This window comes from Ctenocephalides felis, unplaced genomic scaffold (genome assembly GCF_003426905.1).
Source record: "Ctenocephalides felis isolate EL2017-DRISC unplaced genomic scaffold, ASM342690v1 CF-g0.4_SCAFFOLD_00845, whole genome shotgun sequence".
NCBI lineage: Eukaryota > Metazoa > Arthropoda > Insecta > Siphonaptera > Pulicidae > Ctenocephalides > Ctenocephalides felis.
This window is the reverse complement of record NW_020536999.1, coordinates 85,993,498-86,019,001: the sequence shown is the minus strand read 5'-3', so window position 1 is coordinate 86,019,001 and position 25,504 is coordinate 85,993,498. Positions and strand designations below refer to the sequence as shown.

Sequence of the window (25,504 nt, the reverse complement as noted above, 5' to 3'; positions counted from 1 at the left end):
TTGTTTATTACACGAGAAAAACAAATAGAATAAATTAAAATGGCGTGGAAATGATAGAAAAGGACAAGGATATAGACAAAGAGAGAGATAGATGGGAAGATAGAAGATGGAGAAGGACAGATAATAAAAGAGAGAAGATGATGAAAAGTTTGTAAAAATGGAGAAGGAGAGACAAGAAATAAAAAAAGATATAAAATAAAAGATGAAAAAATGAGATGATAAATTGAAAGTAATGAAGAACAAAGTTTAAATACTTGGCTATGAATAAATCATGAACCTGTCTTCAGTAATATATACATATACTAGCCGACCCCGTAAACATAGTTTTTCCGTAAAAAATAGGGATGGACAACCCTTGATAATAATGAACAGTTTTTCGAGGTAAAAAGAGTTCTATGTATTTTTCAATTTCGAATTTTAGAGAATTAATATCTCTGATATAAATAAATTGTATTTCAAAGTAAGATATAAGCTTTTTCTTCAAGCTCAATAATCTGACCTAAAATTATATCAATGATAAAAAATGATTGAATTGAAATAGAGGTTGGTGATAAAAAAGTAAAAATTTAGAGTTATGTATTTTTCAATGCAACATTATAATAAAAATAAAGCAAAGAATTTTATCCGATAATTAATAAAAATTAAGGGTGAACAATCCTTATCACTTAGGGGTATGAAAAGTAGATAGTTACCGATTCTCAGACCTAATGAATACGCGTATAAAATTTGGTAAAAATCGGTAAAGCCGTTTCGGAGGAGTACGGAAACAAACTTTGTAACACGGATATTTTATATATATAAGATGAATGAAAAGAAGAAAAAAGTAGAAAGAAAAGTTATATATACGAGCATGTATATCTATAAGAAAGAGCAGAGAAAGCAAGAAAAAATATAGAAAAGGAAAATATAGGAAAGGAAAAGATAAAGACAGCGATAAGAAAAATATGAAGAGAAAAAAGCAAGAGAAAGAAAAAAATAGTGTGAAAGGAAAAGAAAAAGCCAGTGATATGAAAAACAGAAAAGAAACAGCAAGAAAAGAAAGAGAGAGGAAGAGAAACAGGAAGAAAAGAAAGAGAGAGGAAGAGAAACATGAAGATGAAGACCGCGATATAAATAAAAATATAAAGAGAATAGAAGAAGAAAAAAGAAAAAAGTAAAATATAGAAAGAGAAAAAGATAAAAAAGAAGTGATATGAAAAAGTAAGGGGAAATGCAGAATGAGAATAAATAGAGATAAAAATAATCGAAGAAGAAATTTGGTTCTAAGGTTCTAAAACTTAATTTTTATTTAGAAAGAAAATAGAAGTTATATATACGAGTATGTATATCTATAAGAAGCAGAAAAAGTAAGAAAAAAATATAGAAAAAAGAAAAAGATAAAGACGGCAATAAGTATAATATGAAGAGAAAAGAAGAAAAAAGAAGAAAAAAGCGAAAAATAAATAGAATAAATGAAAAATAGAAGAAAAAATTAGTGATATAAAAATATGAAGAAAACAGGAAGTAGAAAGAAAGAAAATGTCAAAAATGAAGATAAAAACGAAGAAATGAAGATAAAAATGAAGGAAACAGGAAGTAGAAAGAAAGCAAAACAGAAAAATGAAGATAAAAACTGTATGGTAAAAATATGAAAAACCTGAGGAGAATATAAGACAATGGAATAATAGAGTGAAAAATATAGAAAGAAAGAAAGAAAGAAAGGGAAAAATGCAGAAAAAGAAAAAGTAAAATGAGAAAAAAATAATTGAGTAAAAAATCGAAGTTCAAATAGTAGATAATGAATGTAGAGTAGAAACAGGTTCTAAAACTTAATTTTTTTAGAAAAAAAAGAGAAGTTATATATACGAGTATGTATATATATAAGAGAGAGCAGAAAGAGCAAAAATATAGAAAACAGGAAAAGACGGCAATAAGTATAATAAGAAGATAAAAGAAGGAAAAAGAAAGAAAAAACAAAAAATAAATAGGGTAAATAAAAAGAAGAAGATAAATTCAGTGATATAAAAATATGAAGGAAACAGGAAGTAGAAAGAAAGAAAAAGACAAAAATGAAGATAAAAATGAAGGAAACAGGAAGTAGAAAGAAAGAAAAAGACAAAAATGAAGATAAAAATGAAGGAAACAGGAAGTAGAAAGATAAAAAAAGGGAAAAATGTAGATAAAGACAGTAATATGAAAAATATAAATAGAATAGAAGACAAATGAAGAATAAAGTGAAAATTGTAGAAAGAGAAAAGGATAAAGAAGATAATATGGAAAAGAAAGAAAGGAGAAAAAATGCAGAAACAAGTAAAAATGAGAAAAAAATAAACTAAATTCAAATAGCAGTAAATAAATGAAGAGTAGAAACAGGTCCTAAAATTTTTCACAAATTCTCAAACTTTATGCGCATACGGTGTTGTATGTGCAAATCAATGATTATTACATTGCAGATTAAAAGCTTAAAAAATCTTATAGAAAAAATCTAGAACTTAAATAGATATTAGACCTTAATCCATGAATCTTAACCTACAAACGATAATGAAATTTCATTTAAGGTTAGTTTCACTACGTTTGTTATATTATTTATAGTCGACGCCAATTGTTTGTGCAGTTATTTAATTATCGTTCTTTATTGTTTTTATATTATCATTAAGAAATATAAAAAAAATCCGTTATTGGAGAAACATTATTACAACCGATGAAACAAATCTCGAAGCAAGTCACGTATGGAGGAAGTCGAGGTAATAATTAGTCTTTAAGAAAAAAATATAAAAAAATTTTAACTTTGATTATGAAAAGCACGGCTCCGGAAGGAACGGAGGCACGGACTCTGAGGCAAACGAGCAAAATTTACGAGATATAATGACTGGGCACACTAGAAAGGATTTCTATTGGATGTAGGAAACTGAGGTGCACTCGTATTGCGAAAATGGTGTGGCAAAAAGGCAGCAAATGTGACGCATAAATATCTTCTTAAATATAAAAATTGAGCTCGGTATTATGCTAGGTTCGCTAAAACTTTGAAACTGCTGAACCGATTTGGCCACCTTTACTCTTGAAATATTTGTGCTTATCCAGAAATTGTGTAAAAGGTGAGAAATTATTTCAAAACCGCATGAAAACTTTACATTTTTAATTAAAATTTTTTATAGAAGCGTAATTTAAGAAGAAACTACGGAGGGCAACTCATACGTCAAATGTCAAATGGTTTTAACAGATTATGTTTAACAAATGATTTTTTGACACATGAAACAAAATTCTAAATCATCAGTAGAAATATTTTTTTGTATTGTTAACTAATTTAGTAAAGTAAACTAAAATGTGACATGCATAAGTTTAAAAAAGTAATGTATATGCAATTTTGGACTTGTTGCGTTATTTATTAAACTGAATTATATAATTTCATCTGCCAAACATATACTGTTGACTGTACTTATATTATTTTAATTTTTGGCACATCTCAGCTGCTTCTCAGCAATAATAATGTAGACATTACATTTTTCTTGTATATTACATTCTAATATTATCTAGGCTCATAATATCAGCTAAATTCAAATTTCAAGTGAATTGACATTTCTAGCAGATGACAGATCAAATATTTTCAATGTCAAACAATGATAAGTGGTTTTGTGTAATTTTTGCCATTTATTTCTTCAATATTACTATAGTCTTATCGTTTAATAAATCTTAAAAATTTCCTTCGGCAAACTCTAAAAAGACTTATCAAAATCCGAATAACCGTTTAGGAGAAGTATCAAATCATACACCCGTACAGAAGACTTTTACATATAAGATATATATTATGATAATTATGTTATAATTAGCATATTTTACATAAAGAACCACATAATTAAAAACGTTACATAAAGAACTGAAACAAAATGGTGAGAAAATTACAGAATGGATAATTGAGGTTAGAAAGATGTTTCTAATTATTCTCTTGTGGTTATCTCATTAGGCAAGAAATCATTTTATAACAAACTTTTACCTTTAAAAAGAATAAAAGTGAGAAATATTATCGCGTAAGCATACATTTCATTTTAATAACAAAAAAAATCGAGGAAACCGACACTTTACGATGACTATCGACATCGTGCCGATCCTGGTTCAAATCCTTGCTAAGGCGATAGCTGCGCCTTCCTACGAATGAATATCACAACATGAGACTTTTGATGCAACCTGTTAGTGTATTTTTTTCTTTTAGGTTGGCAACACGAATTTAAGCTCTTATTATGTGAATAAAATAATAAGCTTTCAGGACGCAAGAATTACAATACGACGGGCCAGCAAAAGATTTATTTACTATCGACATCGTGTCGATCCTGGTTCAAATCCTTGCTAAGGCGATAGCTGCGCCATCATACGAGTGAATATCGCAACTTGTCGAAGTCAAATACATTTGTATAAATCTTTATTTTTTTCTCCAATGTCATTTTTTGCACTCAACTCAAATTATTTCTTAATTCGCAATCCTCGTACAGCCGTCTTGATGAATAATAATTAAATTAGGAAAAACAAGCATGGTTCGTCATTACTCTTAATCTTAATGAAGCAAATAATATTTGTTTAAGTAATTTGAATTCGACATGAGTCGATTGTTGAAATATTAGTCAGAAACAAAATGGAAGCAATTAGCAATCATTGTTGAAAATAATTTTGAGATAATGATCTTGTTTTGCAGAATTCGTAGGTAATAAATGTAATTAGAGAAAAATTATCAAGAAATATAGGAGGCAAGTATATACATACATACATACACACCATATATATATATATATATATATATATATATATATATATATATATATATCTTATATATATATATATATAATTCTTCTGTAATGGTGTATGAAAGAATAATCCTCCTAAACGATTTTGCGGATTTTGATAAATCTTTCTGAAGATTGTTAAAGGAATTTTTTAGGCTTTTTTGAATTATAGAAATATAGTTAGATTGTAGAAATAAATGGAAAAAATTACAAAAAACCACTTATCATTGTTTGACATTGAAAACATTTGAACTGTCTTCTGCTAGAAATGTCAATTCACTTGAAATTTGAATTTTAGCTGAAATTATGAGCCTAGATAATATTAGAATCTAATATACAAGAAAAATGTAATGTCTACATTATTATTGCCGAAAAGCAGCTGAGATGTGCCAAAAATTAAAATAATATAAGATACAGTCAACAGTATATGTTGGCAGATGAAATTATTTAATTCAGTTTAATAAATAACGCAGTTATTCCAAAATTGCATATACATTATCTTTTTAAACTTATGCATGCCGCGTTTTGGTTTACTTTACTAAATTATTTAACAACACAAAATAATATTTCTACTTATAAAAAATGATTTAGAATTTTGTTTTAAGTATCAAAAATTCATTTGTTTGGCATTGGATATAGAATATTTAGTTGATCTTAGATTGAATAGTGCACATATGAACTAGATTTTACAAATTAATACGCTTAAGATTTGAACATAAACAATAAAGTTTATTAAATTATTAGTAAGAAAAATGTTCTTTAGAAATTATAATTGACAAAATGCAATTAATATATCGTAGGAGATTATGAAAATTTTAGACTAAATTATTGAAGCAATTATGTTGTGTGGTAAAATCAAGTGTGATAATGTTTGTTTATCGCAGATGCTATATTTTTTCTGAATTTCTTATACTGCTTAAACTAAGACCATAAATGAATTACAAAGACAGGACATCAAAAAGGATATTAAAAAGTGTAGGATAGTTTATTGAAAAATTTGGAGCATTTGAATTGTAGACGTGGATGCAGGACAACATCTGTCGGGTCATCTAGTATATATATATATATATATATATATATATATATATATATATTGTTGTGTCCCTGGTTAACCTCGAACTTTCAGCAAATTATCGTTCCATTACGCGACATATAATATCGATTAAAAATTTCACCTTCATATTACATTTTCATATCATAAGGGCGCAGTCACACCGTTTGATACTTTATAATTAATTAATTTTTGCTCTAATATTTGTTTAGGAATTGATACAAAATCTTTTTCTCTAAAGTTATTACCAACAATAAACTGCGATAGTTATTTTACTCTTATCAGTCAACAGATTTGAAAAATTATTTTTTTAGTAGTTATATGTTGGCACTGTGTTATTATTAACTACGAAAATAACATTTTTTCCATATCATTACGTTTCGGAGGTTTCTGAACATATTGGCATACTTTAGAAAAAAATTATGTGTGTGCGTGTCTGTCTTTATGTGTGCTTTGTATGGATACAATTTTTCTCAAGCTACTTATAATTTTATTATGTTATCCATGTAGGAAAATTTATTTTCTAGTTTTTAATTAATGGTACTATGTTGTTTTTTTACTACAATTTAATAATAACATTATAATAATTTATTTTTGGAGTGATATTTCCAAAATTTATTCTGTTTAGTTTGTACATGTTGGCACTATGTTGTTTTGACTAAAATTTAATAATAGCATGAAGTTTACTTAAAATGTTGCAAAAAAGAGAAAAAGATTGATAAAAGAAAGACAGAGATGGGAGTATGTTGTTAAAATGAGAACAAAGAAAATAAAAGAAAATAAACAAGAGAGATAAAAGATAAAAAGAAAGAGACAGAGTACACAAAGAATTGACAGAAGAAACACAGGTTCGTCAGTGAACAAAAACAAAAATTGAAATAGCAATAGACCTGCCTTCGGGCTTAATATGCACATATGCATAATATAAGTAAAGAGAGAAATAAAATGGAAAGAGAAAGAGATAAGGTTATTGCAGAAATGTGAAAGAGAAGGCAAGAACGAAAGAAAAAAAAACGAAAGAAGACAAGTAATCTCGAAGGAGTACTAGTAATAAATAATTAAACTCGTTTTATTTTAAATTCAGCACAAAGAATCTACAAAAAGTGATTCTTACGTTTTTAACTTCCCGTAGGGTAAGTTATAGTAACCGCAAAAAATCAAGAATGAGAACTGAACATTTTGGCATACCTTAGAAAAAATGGATGTATGTGTGTATGTATGTATGTATATATGTATGTATGTATGTATGTGTATGAGTGTATATGCGGATACAAACTTTCGTCGACGATTTCGGGAACACGGATCAACCGCTTTGAATAATTAAAAAAACATTTGATTCGTATTGTTAAGGAGACGTGCTGATTAGTTTTTGGCGAAGGCAAGTCGAGCTGTTTCGGAAATATGGGGCAAAAAGTGCCAAAAACGGTAACTCAGTTTTTAAGAGAACGGGGCGTCCGATTTGAATAATTAGAAAAAACATTTTACTTGTATTAACAAGATGAAAAACTGATCAAATTTTCATGAAGGCAGGTCTAGCGGTTTCGGAGATCTAGTAAAGAAAGTAAAAAAAATGCCATCTGGCGGTCAAAAATGATCATTAGACATATGCACATCAAATTATCAGATATTTATAGAGATTTTAACAAAAAGTATAAATTTTGTTTACATTCCTATGGGTTCCGTACCAATGCTTATCCGTTAGACAGCGCCGCGGCGCTTACGCGCTTTGATATTTCGTCTCTATGCAGCTAACGCAGGGCCATTACTTTGAAAAAAGTTTAGGATTTCCAAAATATTGCAAGATATAAAAAAATCATATTTTTTCAAAACTAGTCAAATACTTTCAAAAATTTAAATCTTTCAAAGTTTAAAAAAAATAGAATTCTAATTTTTAAGACAAGCAGTACCAGCAATTTGCCTCGAGGATACAATGCACCACTAGTTACTTCTTTTTTTACCAATACTAAAATTAACAAGTTTCATCTATTAAACCACATATGTAATTTTTATTTCATGCAAGTCTGATTATTTATATTTATATTATACATACTTCCTCGTCACCCGCCATAAATGATTTAGTTAGAATTATACGCATCTTTATAAAAACAATTATCGGTCAGATAGAACTTGATTCAACTGCTTTTTTTTTGAACAAAACATTTAAATGTAATGAAAAAAATTAACGTATCATCTTTCATAATGATGGATTACAAACGGATGCTATTGGAACGGATGCACGAATATATATATATATATATATATATATATATATATATAAATGTTTGAGAGTCGTCTTCCATATAAACCTGTTCAGTCCACTTCTCATCCTGCAGATGGAGATAAGAAGTTGCAAAAAAAAAAAAGCTTACATAACCTCTAAAGTTGTCATTTTATTTTAAACATAAAAAACCATTGACAAAAAACTCCTTAAAAACCTCAGAATACAAAAATTTACCGAACAATAATTCACATATCGCACATTGTTCTATGACTTCAACCAATCATACCAGTTATGAAAGTATATATGATTTTACCATACCCATTGGATTTAACACGCTTCAAATGTCCATTTGGAAAAATTACTGCGAGAAAGTAAAGCACTGCGAAAATGTGAAAATCCTTCTAAATCTATGAAAAAATATTCTTCATTGAAAGCATCAAAAAACTTGATATAAAATCCATCATCCCATAGTTCAACATCAAAATCAATATGTGTTTTATCTTTTGCATAAATATAATTCGTAAAAGAATTTTTTAACAAAAAACGGGTATGATTAGAAGATGGTACCATTATCCATTTGGTTCGTTCATAAACTTGCTCTCCTGGTGAGACAACTATTTGCCAACGTCCATTTCCTGAGATGTTGGTTGCCTTTAAGTAATGTCCTGACATCACATTCCGGATGCAAAATTTGTTAGAATATGCAGCAACTCTGATCTGCTCAGGTAGACTTTCCACCAAAGAAGTCAATCTTTTTTTCACATCTGCTTCTAAACGATGTAACTGTAAAGTTTTACGAATAGCTACTAACAATTGGATGATGCAATTGCCAAACTGCCTATATTGTTTAAAAGCAAGATACCCTTGCATCTGCAAATACTCATTGCTCATGTTGGAAACAAATACTAAAATCTCACAAACATTTACGTCTTCATCCATTTTTTCAACAATGTCCATGACAAGATCCAAGCCTGCACTGTGATCGCAATTGTAAATATTGTTTACAATTCTATAGGACGACATTTTGGGAAAAATCTTATTGCCAGATTTGAAATAACTTCTAATTTCAACACTTGCTTTACGTACAACAACATTAAGAACTTGCTTCTTGAGATCTGTCCAATCCGAATTATTGTAAAGCTCCTTAATAAACGTCGCCATGTTGATAAAATCATCTACAGTTGCAGCAGGCTTTGATTGTTTGAACAACTCCTGATACAAAAGCAACGTATTGTTGTGCTTTGGATAATAAACAAAATTAGCAAACTTCAAAACATTACCAAAACTTTCAGAGCTATTTTTATAACTCCTATAAATAACCTCGTCGTAATTGGAGGCGAAAACAAATTTCAATAAATTTTTGGCCTGTTCAAAATCACCTTTACTGATGGCATCTCCGCAATTGATAGCCAACGTATATCTATTCAGCAACGCTAATTGATTTTTATTGCTGTTGATCAACATCAGCAACTTATTATACTTTTGTGAATCGTGTTTCTGCAAATCGTCCAATTTTTGTTTGACATTCTCCAAATCTCCTTGCAGGATGGCCAGAGCATCCTGCTGACTAAAACCGGCGTCCAAGATTTCAGAAATGACGCTGGAAGATGGCGCCACAAAATGTTGCGATAATGAAGCGTTAAAATTCAACCAAAGCAAAAATGAAATTAACAGTTTCATGGTCGGAGGATACTAGAGCACTGATGCTTTTGATGCCTTTATTGTATTTATATGTACTGGCCAGACAACATTTGTTTAACTGCCTACTCATCCAGAGATGTAGAACCAGGACACTAGTTGAGTAATTTGAAAGAATTGCTTCTACGTTTAATTCATCTTAAATAAATAAAGATAACAGACAATAGTCAACATTTTCCTCGTATGAGGTCTGAAAAAGACTGATTTTTTTGAGGCCAAAGAAAGACCAACAGTTGCAAATTTTGACATTGCTCAAATGTTCAAGACTTCGATCGCCACAACTATATAAAGAAGTCACAAAGCTATTGATTAAGAAAAAATACCAATACAAGTTTATATAAAGAAGTTTGTATAAAGTATTTCCATGCACAACAAAGCATTCTAATAAAATCAACTTCCCTACTGGTTACCGTTCACTGTTTGTGTTGATTTAAGACGTCCTCGCCATCCGCTCTAGATGATTCAGTTTGAACCATCACACACCTTTGCAATTATATAAAAAAAATAAGAATCAAATCTGATAAATAATTAGTAGCCGCAGATATTATTAGATAAAAACTGATTATATTTTTCCGATTAGTGTCCAATATTTGCTTCAAAATAATGCATTTAGCGAGAAACAAAAACTAGTTCCGCATACCTGATTTCATACATGAAAAATACTGCCAAAAAAGGTCATGGTGTCAAAATTTTTTTGCATAAATAAACAATTACAAAATTAATAAATAAACATTGTTTATAAAATGGTATCCTACTGAACTCAATAGAATGATTAAGAAAATGTTATATTTATTCCAAGGCCAATTTGCAAGACTAATTTCAATATTCAGTTCCAGGAATTTGTACGAATTTTATTTTGAGTACAATGTCTGAATCAGTGTTTATTAACATGTGACCTGCGCCCTCAGTCTGTCGTCGATGGTAAATTGGTATCACTACAAGTCTACAGAAAAAAGTTGCAACACCAAAGAAGAACCAACCCTAAATTCAACTGAAAATTATGATCAGAAAAAATGGAGAGAATATAAATGATAGAATTATTTTTCTAAAAAACTGTATTCACAGTATAACTAACTTTGTTGAGTAAATTTAGTAATTAGTAAATTATATCAGAACCTGTATTAATATTCAAATTATTTGTAAATCGACTTTTAGTATAACAGGTACATACTAAAGGGCCAATACTGCCGTAAAATAGAACCAAAACAACCAACATTGTGTTAAGCTGCTTCTGTTTCATATAAAATCTAACTACTTGCATGTGTTATTATGACACTCCAGAAAGATTCAGTAAAGACAACATTCTCTTTTGACGTTTGCGTCTTTTCAAGTTTAGGTTTTTATATCTAAAACGCATCAGCACCATTTTACGTGAAAAAAAACTGCGAACCATAGCGTTGCCATAACATTGATCTATTTCACAGTAGAATTGGCCCATAGGTGTCAATACTCACCACCTAAATAAACTAGGCGTACTAAACAAAAACGTTATTGAAGTAAAACTTCTTTAAGCGCGACTAGGGTGTAAATCCGTACAAATGCAACGGAAGTCCGTTACGCCTGAACTGTTTGTCATTCGTTCTCGATGAGATCATTTCTATACGGGTCGATTGTGTTTAGTCGTCGTGTATTTGAATAGAGATCTGTCGTTGTATGCGTACCGCTATCAACAAAGAAATCGGCATGGATAAATAAACATTTTAAAGTTACATCCTAGTACAAATCTTGATTCTATGAAAAATGCCAGAATCAGAAAAATATTTTAACCTGTTCCTTGAAAATAATAAAACAAATTGAGCATTTGTGCCGTGTACTATATGTAAGACTATTGATTAGAAATTACTTTTATATTATTCGTAGTTTCTATAAATCTTTGAATTTATTAAAATAAAAAATATTTTTTAGGCAAGACAGATATTACAGTTGTTCAAAGAATGAGATTATATCGCCAGCGGAAAAGTAAAAAAATACAAGCAGTCAATTAATGTATGTTAATTTTAATTACATTAAGTTCTTCGAACACATTTACATGATGAGTAAATTTGCAAAAACAATAATTGTTTAGGCGTTGATTAACACAATCCACTGTGTGAACGAATATTATAAAATTTATTATTCAGCGATTACTTCATTTCTCTAATGAAGGTTCATTTCCAAATGCTAATTACAATGACAAACCGATCATGTTATATTTGAAGTATAAATTTAATTACATTATTGTTTTTAAATATTATACATATTTTTAATGTTATTATAAATATATAAGTTATAATTTATCATTATATAAATGTGTATAATGGTTGGCACTAATAAATGTGTGCATCACGAGTGTTACCATATTACCATCTTGTACAGTAGCAAATAAGTTTTACTTCAATCCCGTCTGAACCTTACGCGCACTCCTTTCTTTTATAAATTAAAAGTGGTGCATGGCATTGTGCCTTAAGGAAAATTGTTGGAACTTTCCGTACCAAGAAATAAACTTTTTAACAAAGCTTTAGATTTTCCGTAAACTTTGGCAAAGTTTTTTGGAGAATCTTGAAATTTAAGAAAAATCCGATTTTCTTTTTGACTGGATTTTATATATTTTGATTTTTTTTTAAATTTTGATCTATTTTAGAGATGACATATCGAAGCGTGTAAGCGCCGTGTCGCAGTCTAATGCATAAACATTGGTGCAGAAATGTAAACAAAAATTCGTACTTATTATTAAAATCGCTATAAAATATTTGATAATTTGATGTACATATGTCTAATGATCATTTTTGACAGCCAAATGGCATTTTGTTTTACTTTTTCCACTCGATCTCCGAAACCGCTAGACGTGCCTTCCCAAAATTTTACCAGTTCTTCATTCTGTCAATAGAAATAAAATGTTTTTTTGAATCATTCAAATCGGACGCTCCATTTTCACAAAAACTGAATTTTTGGCACCCTTTGCTCCGTATTTTCGAAACGGCTGAACTAATTACCACGTCTCCCCATCAATAGGAATCGAATGTTTTTTGAACCATTCAAATCGGTTAATCCGTGCCCCTAAAAACGTGAACAAAAAATTGATTTCACACATATATACACACACCCTCAAAACATGCATTTTTTCAATAAGTTATGCCACAATGTTCGGAAACTTATGAAACGTAGAGATATGAAAAAATTTGCGTTTCAAATTTTTAGCGATTACTATAACTTACGATACGGAAAGTTAAAAACTATATACATCAGAAAAAAATCAAATAATAAATATTCTCAAATATATAAAAAAGGTAGAAAGTCGTAGCAGCGCCATCTCTCTTCACACTAAAACGTGATGTTCTATTTGTATATGTATATATATATATATATATATATATATATATCGACATTTTCGAATTTCCTTGCTCCCAAGGGCTCAAATGGTTCCAAATTGATAAAAAACAATTCTCTGAAAGTTTTAGTTCTTAATATTGTCTTTTAGATAGAGCGCAATTCAATCGAAGTTTTGTATGAAAATAGCATGAAAAAAATTTCAAAAATTTTGCAGAGCGTCGAATTTTCAATAAAAAATGACACGCATTTTCACTTTTAATTCATTTGCCGGTAAGATATACATAATTTTTTTTTTAATTTTCAAAATTTTTTTCACGCTATTTCTATACGAATTTTGATTGAATTGCGCACTATCTAAAAGTTAATATTAAAAGCTAAAACTTTCAGGAAATTGTTTTTTATCAATCTGGAAGCATTTGAGCACTTGGGAGAAAGAAAATTCGAAAATGTCCATATTAAGGACCACCCTGATATGCATGTATGTGTTTAGTATGTATATGCACGTGCGTGTGGTATTTTTGTGTGGATTTATGTAATATATTTATGTCTTTCCTGTAGTGTGGGATCGTTCAAGTATTACACAAGCAGATTTATTACAATCCCTCCCCCATCCTTGTCCTTGTCAGCAAAAGTAAGCAAAGCTCTTACCCCCTACCCCCATGCTTACGTAAACATTTTGCAATTAATGTAAAAAAATAAAAATACTACCTATGGCGTAATCATCATCCAGACTCCCCTGCCCCCCAAATAAGCAAATCAACAACCCTCCGCCCCTCAATAGTGCTTACGTAAAACTTGAACGGCCCCTGTGTATGTGTGTACACTTTTTGTGGGCGTGTAAAATTTTGCATTTCGACCAGACCGAACGTGTTTCATAAATAATGAAAATGAATATTAATAAATTCGAATACAAATTAAGTAATTATTTAATTCGTTCAATTATCGGAATCCGTCGTGTGTAACGAATGGCAATTCGGATTCGGAATTCGCCTGTTCGTCCGTCTACGTCGGAGATTTATGGACGACGAAAGGAATAGTGAATTGGTGTGGTAGTACTTTAGTAGAAATTCCAAAACAAGGTTATTGGTCGATATCGACATATGCACACACACTACACAATACAAAGAGCCGAGAGAAAAGTGAAAATTTCAGTAGATATTAAAGGACAAACATTAAATCCTAGTATACGTAAAAGCATATTTCCAAAGAAGAACCAGAGCTAAATGCAACTTAAAATGATCTGAAAAAATAGAGAGAATATAAAAGTTTGAATTCTTTCTGTGAAAAACTATATTTACAGTGTTGCCAACCTAGTTGAGAGCATGTAATGTAACAACCTATATATAAATAAGTTTAGCAATATCCGAGCCCTAATCTTTGTAAATCGCTTCATCTTCACGTTCCAGAAATTTCTGAACATTTTGACATACCTTAGAAAATATGGATGTGTATATTTGTATGGATACAATAATTCGTTCGCGTTTTCGGGCGCACGGATCAACCGATTTGAATGGTTCAAATAACATTCGATTCCAGTTGATAGGGAGATGTGCTGATTAGTTTGTGTGTGTGCACTTGTATTGACGTTATGAAGAATTGATTAAGTTTTTGCAAAGGCAGGTCCAGCGGTTTCAGAAATTCAGAAAAAAAGTTAAAAAAAAATGCCATTTGGCGGTCGATACTTTGTAATTTGAATGAACCGTGACAGTCAAAAACTTTCAAAAAATCTAAAAATTAATAAAAAAAATTATTTGTTTTAAAACAATTCTAAGGTTTCAAAAAATATCAGTATTTTCCAAAAAAGGTATTTTTTATTATTCAATTTTTCAAATGTTCTCAAGATTTCCAAAAATGTCCAAGAAAAAATGCAAAATTTTCAAAAAAATCTAATTTTTCTTTTCTGAGCTTTTAAAATTTTTAAATTACGGTACGGAAAGTTCCAGCAATTTGCCTTAAGGCATGATACCATACTCTACTAGTTAAATAAGATTATGTGACAAACGTTTCGAGACTACGTTTGTTTCTTCATTAGTATAATATATCCTTATCCTTAAATGAAACAAAGGGAAGCTCTTTTTTGCTATATCTATCTCTGTCTCTCTCCCTTTCTATCTTTCTCAATCGCTGTCTCTCTCCCTTTTTATCTTTCTCTATCTCTTTCTCTCTCTCTCATATTTTGATTCCTCTCCCTATCTTTCTGACTCTCTCACTCTATTTTTCTCTCTCTCTCTTCATCTATCTCTTTCTCTCTCTCATTTAAACAAAGAAAGGTTTGAGTAATCAATCTACATTCATTCTTTTAAACTTCTATAAAATCAAAGTTGAAATTATTCAAGCAATCCAAATTCAAATAATTTCTTTTTCTTCCTCTCGATCTCTTTCTCTCTCTCTCTCTTTCCTCTCTCATATTAAGCCAAGAAAAGTTTGAAACTTAATCTATCGACATTCATTCTATTAAACTTCTATAAAATTGAAGTTGGAATTATTCAAGCAATTCAAATTCAAATAATTTATTTTTCTTCCTCTCCATCGCTTTCTCTCTCTCTATCTATCTCTTTCTCTCTCTCATTAAGCGAAAAAAGATGTGGAACTTTAATCTATCACAAAATTTATCACGAAAAACAGACAAAGGAAAGCTCTTTCTCGATCTTATCTATCTCTGTCTGTTTCTTTCTCTCTCTATCTCTTTTCTTCTCTCATATAAATCGAAGAAAGGTTTGAAAAAACGTAATAATCAATCTACATTCATTCTTTTAAACTTCTATCAAATCAAAGTTGGAAATATTAAAGCAATTCAAATTCAAATAATTTCGTTCTTTTTATTCCTCTCTCTACCTTTCTCTCTCTCTCACTCACTCTCTCTCAATCTTTCTCTTTCTCATTCAAAACAATCATTCTTCAAATTAAATTAATTATTTTCTTTTTCTTCATCTTTCAATCTTTCTCTCTCTATCACCTTCGTTATCTCATTCTCTCTATCTTTCTCGCTTTCTCATATTAAGACAAGAAAGGTTAGAAACTTAATCTATCTACATTTATCTTTTCAAATTTATATCAAATCAAAGTTTTTTAAAAGGAATTTTCAAACAATCCAAATTCAAATAACTTCTTTACGCGTATGGAATAACATTATATCATTATTCCAATCTTAACCAAAAAAAACACTTTGTATGTCCATAAAGTCAAATAGTTTTGTCTCATCATCAGAATATATCTTTATCCTTACTTCCTTCCTTTCGGGACTTTTCAAATAGAGCTCTCTCGCTCTATTTCTCTCTGTCTATTTCTTTCTTTTTCTTCCTCCTATCTTTCTCTCTATATATATTTTCTCTATCTATCTCTTTCGCTTTCTCTCTCTTTTCTGTCTATTCTCTCTGCTTCTTTCTCATATTAACCGAAAAAAGGTTTAAAACAAACTATTCCCATTCATTTTTTAAACTTCTATCAAATCAAAGTTGGATTTTTTTAAGCAATCCAAATTCAAATAACTTCTTCACGCTTATGGAATAACATTATATTATTTCTCGAACCTTGACAAAAAAAACACTTTTGTTTCTCTATAAAGTCGACTAGTTTTGTCTCATCATCAGAATATATCCTTATCCTTCCTTCCTATCGCTCTATCTCTCTCTGTCTATTTCTTGTTTTGCTTTCCCTATCTTTTTCTCTCTCTATTTCTCTCACTCTAGTTCTCTCTATTCTCTCTATCCCTCCCTCTCTCTCTCATATTAAGCAAATAATGGTTTGAAACTTAACCCTTTCCACTCGCTAACTGCAGAATTAATACATATTTTCGGCGGCATCCGAGTGGAAAGGGTTAATAATCTATCTACATTCATTCTTTTAAACTTCTATCAAATCAAAGTTGGAATTTTTTAAGCAATCCAAATTCAAATAACTTCTTCGCGCTTATGGAATAACATCATATTTCCTCTACAACCTTGAGCAAAAAAACACTTTGTATCTCCATAAAGACGAGTGCAAACAGAGCACACATGTGTTATATTTCACTCAACGCCAAGATCTATTTTTAACCTCAAAACCGCATCAACTTGTAATTCATCATAACGGATAATTAACACATAACCTCACATTTGCAACAATTCATAGAACAAATAATAGACAAATTAATAATAATAATATTCTATGAGCAGATATCGATAATTAGTCACCGAGTGATGATTGATCGATTTGTTGAAACTATAATTATATTGGCTAAAAAACTTAACTAATCATAAGTATAAAAACATGAATATCGATTATAATGATTTATCATCGATTGTAATTACAAGATATATCAAACCGTTGACAGGTATCGATATTTAAGAAATTAGTTGGAGACAAGTGCAGAAAGATGGCGCTGTTACAAATATAACCATAGGTGAAGGTGAAGATTGTAATGACCTTTAAAACCTTTTTTTTAAGTAAACTTCTTTAGGCGCGACTCGCGTGTAAATCCGTACAAATGCAACGGAAATAGCGTTACGCCCAAACTGTACGTCATTCGTCTTCGATATAATCAATTCTATACTGGTCGATTGTGATTAGTCGTCGTGTATATGAATAGAGATCTGTCGTTGTATGCGTACTGGCATCAACATTGTATGCGTACCGATATCAGCAAGGAAATCGGCATAGATAAATAAACATTTTAAAGTTACATCGTAGTACAAAAATTGATTTAAATGCCTGAATCAGAAGAATATTTTACCCTGTTCCTTAAAAATAATAAAACAAATTAAACATTCGTGCCGTGTACTAAACGTAAGTTTATCGATCAGAAATTATTTCTATATTATTCGTAGTTTCTATAAATCTTTTAAGTTATTAAAATGGAAAATATTTTTTAAGCGAGAAGGATATTACAGCTGTTCAAGGAATGAGATTATATCGTCAGCGAAAAGGTAAAAAAAAATACAAGCAATCAATGAATGTATGTTAATTTTAACTACATGAAGTTCTTCAAACACAATTACATGATGAGTGAAGTTGCGAAAACAATAATTGTTTAGGTGTTGTTTAACATAATCCACCGTGTGAACAAATATTATATAATTTATTAATCAGCAATGACTTCATTTCTCTAATGAAGGTTCATTTCTAAATGCTAATTACAATGACAAACCGATCATGTCATATTTGAAGTATGACTTTAATTACATTTTTGCTTTTAAATATTATAAATATTTTTAATGCTATTATAAATATGTAATTTATAATTTATCAAAATCGCGTGTGACCCCTACAGGCACTCTTTTTTATTTTTATTGCTAGTTTTAACAATCAGATTACAATATAATCATTAAGTTAAAAGTGAGGGTATTGAAAATCAAAATCAAGAAAAAAAAGAGCGGGTAAAAGAAATTGAAGAAAAGAAATAGAATTAAATGAGTAAATAATTATCAAAATAATAATAATAATGAAAGCAATAATGAATAATAAATAATAATTATAAATAACTTGAGTGAAAACTTTCCTGTGCAAAACCTAGCACAATAAAAATTAGAACCTAGCACAAAAATTTCACTTGTCAATTTCAATATTTCACAAAATTGTATAAATTGTTGCAGTATAAATATTTACAAAAGTTATGCTTACATATATTAGTTTCCATCGATATTTTTGAACACATTGTCATCTATCAGGAAGAACAAACAACTATGGCAATACTATGTTATGGTTCAATCTTCATATGAATTGGCAGTAAATACATTTTGCTTAAAATATTATGATAAAATTCGCATTGCCGTTTTACGTCACAGTGCCCGAAATAGTCTATTTTCAATTAGGAATATATTCTTCAAGTAGAAATAGATATCACTACTGCATGATCCAAAGCAGAGGTTTGAAATCAAGATCCTGTCCAAACAAGGCAGTGCGCTTGACCGTTACGCCATGACCGAAACCGAAAAAAAATAGATCGAGACAATATTGATCGATAAGAATATTAAAAAAAAACATAAAGGAATCATGTATCTTTTTTCATATTACATATTTGTCAATATCAAATATCATCACTTGATAAGTCCGGAATAAAAAAAACGATATCATTTATACAGATAGTATTATTCGTTAAGTTTGTTTATTAAACAAATAAATGTTATGAATTATTTAATATTGATTATTTTATAAACAATAGGCGACAAATCGATCAAATGCAAACGCAAAATATTTTAGATAATATATTTATAAATAGAGACAATTAAAATAAATAATTATATCAATTAAATTATATCGAATAGAATATATAAATAATGTTGATTTTTTAACTCGTAAGTTATAGTTATCGCAACAAAATCGAAAATAATTGTTCGAGAAAAAATTGAATCTTTTTTTAAAAATTTAATTTTTGGTACGGGAAGTTCCAGCAATTTGTCTTAAGGCACAATGCCATACACCACAAGTTTCAAATTTATATTCGATTAATTAAATGCAAACTAATCTGGAAAACATATATATTCAAAAAGTCTTAAACGTATATTAAACTATTTATTTTTTACCCCTTACAAAATTAATTAAATTGGAGATATATATTAATTTTTGTTTTTTTTTTAAAATAATGATTAAATTTAATAAAATCATTTATCATAATTATAATTTGATTATCATTATTATATTCAAAATATTCAGACTCTGACTCTTCGAAAGATTTTAGTAAAGATTTGCCGGGCCGTTTCTTTGTAATTATTTGTTCAAAATTTTTTTTAACGAATTTAATGAAAAGACTTTGTAGCCTGAAATAACATCCTAAAATATTATAGGCCTACGATAAGCGGTTGAATTATAAAATTTAATCAAAGTTTGGAATTTCGACGCGCGCATAAGCGATAATAATCAAAATCTATGCAGAGCATAATGTGCACTCTGTTTTTCGTGTGCAGCTACTGATTACAGTTGACGTGCACACTTATAAAATTAATTTTTGGGACATAAAATAGATAAAATGATATATGTTACATTAATTTAATTTATATAATAACAGACATAATAGGTATGTTTGAAAGACATCAATTGGAAATTGTATTGATTAGTGAAAATTATTTTAGTGAAAGCTAAAATTTATGTTCGAGATGACAGTTGAACATTTTATCCGTTTTTATAGTTGAAGGAATATATATATATATATATATATATATATATATATATTATCAAATATATTTAATTTGAAATTAAATGGCAAACTTTTTATGATGATGACCAAATGCTCTTTCGAAACGGCGGATAGCAAAATTATAATTAAGTTTTTTTATATATTTTTTATATACGTATATAGAAAATTTGATCGAATGATGACCGAAAGCATTTTTTACATTTTTTACTTTATATATTTTACACATTTATTTAACTTTACTTATAAAGATGATAAAATGGTCATTCAAAACGTCAGAAGCAATTAACAAGAATATAAAAAAAATTAAAATATTTCTCTTCGAATCTATAAATTAAAATGAACAAAACCAATCGCAAATCGTAAATGTAATTTAAGAATTGCAAATTTTGCAATGTCAGTTGCAATTTTCATTGCAACAGAAAAAATGTTTAATTGTAAGATCAATGTTAAATGTAAAAATAAATTAAAAAATATATGTATTAAAATAAATATTAGAAAACATATATTAAAATTAATTAAAAATAAATTAAAAATAAAATGTATAAATATAAAAAACAAAAATGTAAGATCAATGTAAAATGTAAATTATAAAATAAACAAAATTTTATATATAAATCACTTCGATTTGTGCTTTTTTTTACAAATTACTAAAAATTCATGCAAACTATAATTCTAAGAAAAAAGATATAACTTTTAATAAACTAAGAATAAACCTTGTTGCAACAGAAATAAAAATTTGCATAAAAATGAATTCATGGAGAAATAAAAATTTATGTAATATCGTTCGGCAGAAAGAATGACTCATAAAACCACAATGGGGAAAAAATTAAATATTTATATTATATATATATATATATATATATATATATATATATATATATATATATATATATATATATATATATATATAATACATATACTGCTTCTAAACGATTATTTATTTATTTATTTATTTATTTATTCATAAGCAAGCCGTAATCAATAATAATAGATATTATTTCAGGCTCTTGTCAAGCTTATTCATAGTTAATATTAAAAGGATAGTAATTTTATAAGTAGCTGCACTCACATTCGGATTGTGATAAATCTTTCTAAAGTTTGTTAAGGAAATTTTTTATGATGTATGTGATTATAAAAATATAGTAATATTGTAGAAAAAATGACAAAAATTGTAAAAAACGACATGTCATTGTTTGACATTGAAAATATTTTGACAAATGATAGCTGTCATCTGCCAGAGATTTCAATTCACTTATGAACCTAGACAATATTAGAATATAATAAATTCAATTCAGAAATTTCAATTCATTTACGAGCCTAGACAATATTAGAATAAATAAATTCATAATTTTGAATAAGGAAAATGAAATGTGTGAATGAATGTAAACGATAAATATTAGTATAGATTATTGAAAAAATGACAATATTAGAATAAATAAATTCATAATTATGAATAAGGAAAATGAAATGTGTGAATGAATGTAAACGATAAATATTAGTATAGATTATTGAAAAAATGACGTGGGTACAGGACAACATCTGTCGGGTCATTCAGTATATATATATATATATATATATATATATATATATAATTCTGTAATGATGTATAAACCTAAACGATTGTTCCGATTTTGATAAATCTTTCTGAAGTTTGTTAAGGAATTTTTTTAGGATTTATGCGATTATAAAAATATAGTAATATTGTAGAAAAAATGACAAAAATTGTAAAAAACGGCATGTCATTGTTTGACATTTAAAATATTTTGACAAATGAAAACTGTCATCTGCCAGAAATTTCAATTCACTTATGAGTCTAGAGACAATATTAAAATATAATAAATTCATGATTATGAATAAAAAAAAATGAAATGTGTTTAGGAATAATTTAACAAACAATAATTATTTTTAGGTAAACGGTAAATATTAGTATAAGATATTAAAAAGTTGTAGACATGGGTACAGGACAACGTCTGTCGGGTCATCTAGTATATATATTAGGATGGTCCTTAATATGGTCATTTTCGAATTTCCTTGTTCCCAAAGGCTAAAATGGTTCCAAATTGATAAAAAACAATTCGTTCAAAGTTTTATCTCTTAATATTGTTTTTTAGATAGTGCGCAATTCAATCAAAGTTTTGTATGAAAATAGCATAAATTTTTTTTAAAAAATTTTAATAATGTTTTTAGATATAATTTAGCGAACAAATGAATGAGTTTTATTCAAAATTTGTCGCTATATATATATATATATATATATATATATATATTATATATATATATATATATGATGAAAATGAATGATGAACACATCAAGTGTCGAAACGTATAATGGAATAAATAATTTTGTTATTTAATCTTTTTTAATTCGACTGTTGGGCTGCTAAAAAATTTACAAATATATATCTTATATATAAAATTCTTCTGTAACAATGTAAGTTTCATTAATCCTCCTAAACTATAATTCGGAATTTCATGAATCTTCCTGAAGTTTGTTCGGGAAATTTTCTAAAATGTTTTGATTCATAGAAATATATTTAGATTGTAGAAATGAATGGAAAAAATTACAAAAAACCGCTTATCATTGTTTGACCTTTAAAATATTTAAGGCATGGTTTGACATTAAAAACAAATGACAACTGTCATTTGCCAAACATTTCTATTCACTTATAGGCTAAGGCAATATTAAAATATAATAAATTCATGATTAAAAATAAAGAAAATGTAATGTCTACCTTATTATTGCCAAAAAGAAGCTGAGATGTGATGAAAATTAAAATAATATAAGATTTAGTATAAGATACAGTCAACATCTGACAGATGATGCAGTCTGCGCATGCGTCTCGCGCATAAAACTTAGCCTACAATTCACTTTGACTGATTATTATTTTTTAACTTTTAAATGCAGTCGTGTTTTGCCTTACTTTACTAAATCAAGATACAAAAATAATTTATTTATTCAAACAATTATTTAGAAGTTTCATTGTGTCTAAAATTCATATGTTTGGCATTGGATACGAAATACTTACTCAAGACAATGGAGCATTTTGGGTCTGAATATTTTTAATGTGCTTCAATTTGCAAGAAATTTTGGAATTAGGTTCATCTTACTCTCAAGTTTAAAAATAAAAATAATTTAGAATCATTTGCCACTTCCCGGGGGATGACATCTCTTTTCAGTGGTTCAATTGTATCTCTTTCAAACTAACGTCGGATATCGATAAAAGAACTAATTAGAATAGAAAAATGTTTAATAATGTTTTTCAAAAAAGAAATTACTTTTCAAGTTACTGGCTACTGAAAATTTGTAGTTTTTTGCGTTTTTCATCGTTTTTTGCAATTATTTCTAAAAATATACATTTAAACGAAAATCATGTAATGAACAAAATTATTTCAATCAAAATCCTAATAAATCGGTGTTCTATAAATTGTTCTAGGAACAATATTAGGCTAGATATGAAAATGGGGTTTTATAGTACTCAAAATAAATTTTAAAATTAGTACTTCTGCGTGTAAGATGAGTGAGCTATCATGCAGATAAAAGACGCATACAATATTTTTTTCGTTTAAAGCAAATAGTTTTTGAGTGCCATTTCCACCAAAATTAAAAATAATCGTATTCCCTCTGGAATCAACTTGGTTTAATAGATTTTGACGGGTTCTAGAAAATACCAGTGCAAAGGATTTCCAAAAAGCTCATGATTTCATGAAAAAAAATCTATTTAAAAAAATAAAAGATACGTATAAAGGTATATAAATGAAAATTTAAGGTCTTTTACTGACCAATTAATTGATACTTAATTTACTGACAAATATTGATAGTGTACAACCAGAGTGTCTTTCGAGTACTTCAATCCTTTGCCATTTTAAAATAAGAGAAGTTACGGTAAAATTTATGATAGAGAAAGTTGTAGCTCATTTAATTACCTTTAAAGTAGTGTATTGCAAGTATTGATAAAATCCGAATTAAAAGAGTTATAATTCAATTAATCCGATGGGTGGTGACGGAGTGCAAATTGTTTTTACTTCTGAACTTAAGATTAAGATTAGCCTATTTCCGACATACGGTTTTTTCCTCTCCATTTACTGCAATTTTGTTGATCGTAGATTGAATAGAGCACATGTGAACAGGATTTGACAAATTAATTCACTTCAAATATAAACTTAAGTAATAATGTATATAAATTTATTAGTGAGAAAAATGTAATTTAGATATAAAAATTACTAAAAGCCAGTTGAAATATGGTACAAATATATAAAAATTATAGGCAACATTATTGAAGCCATTATTTTGGGTAGAAAAAACCAATGTGATATTGTCCTTTACCGGGAATGCTATTTATTAATTCTTTCTGGATTTGTTATACCCTTTAAAAGACTTCAATTTTCAACACGTGTAAATTATGCTATAAATCACAAAGGCAGGCGATGATTTTTTGTGTGATACATTTGGAAAGTCAATTTTTAGTCGTGAATAAGCAAAAAATCATTCATTTTTACATCCACACCTACAAGTATGACTAAAAAATTGTATAACCCTTGACATTAAAATAAATTGAGCTATTGGAAATAAATTTGTGGTTTAAATTGCAGTGTTTAATTTTTATTATATAATTTTATTGAACATATTTCAATATTTGTTAAAGGGATAATTAAAGTGTTAACTGTAGGAATTGAGAATCATCATTTTATTTTAAGCAGCTCTACAGTCACTCATTTATTGATGTAAATAGTAATTCGAAAAACAATAATTATTAATTTTAACTGAACGGTAAATATTAGTACAGGATATTGAAAAAATGCAGAATTGGGTACAGGACAACGTCTGTCGGGTCATCTAGTATATATATATATATATATATATATATATATGCATATATTTAAATATATCCATGTATATTATTACCACCCGGTAACAGTATCAATATTGACACAAAGCCTTATCACTAATCAAACATAAGGACATTCTTTACGTACACTTCATCTTAACCACACTTCACTTGACATCCTTAAAAACCTGCTACCAACACTTTAATTAAAAAAGAACACTATCTCCATAACAACAACAACACTGCCAACACTCGAGAAAAAAAGTCTCTGCAAAAATTAACCACCAACTTTTTTAAAAATAAAATAAAACACGCCGGCGCAAATGAACTATCTATACGTGTTTACGCGTCGAGTGTTCGACGTCAACTGATCAAATGGGAGTGGTGGCGGTGGCAACGACACGACGGCGACGAAGCGCGGTGCTGACATCTGTGGTGAGGTTGACGAACTAGACAGGTTGATGGTCGACGATATTATAGTTTATTTGTCGTTTGTGTAGATACGATAGCCAATTTTAATGTAGAATTCCACAAGCA

At 28.6% G+C, this 25,504-nt stretch overlaps 1 protein-coding gene across 1 annotated transcript in view; it reads right to left on the bottom strand.

Moving 5' to 3' along the window:
• The window catches only part of LOC113364096, a 78,987-nt gene extending 53,685 nt beyond the window's left edge, over nucleotides 1-25,302 (bottom strand). The window contains exon 1 of the mRNA XM_026606564.1: nucleotides 25,116-25,302. The gene's annotated coding sequence lies outside the window, so the exon portion shown is untranslated. The remainder of the gene's footprint in view (nucleotides 1-25,115) is intronic.
• Nucleotides 25,303-25,504: the final 202 nt, after the last annotated feature.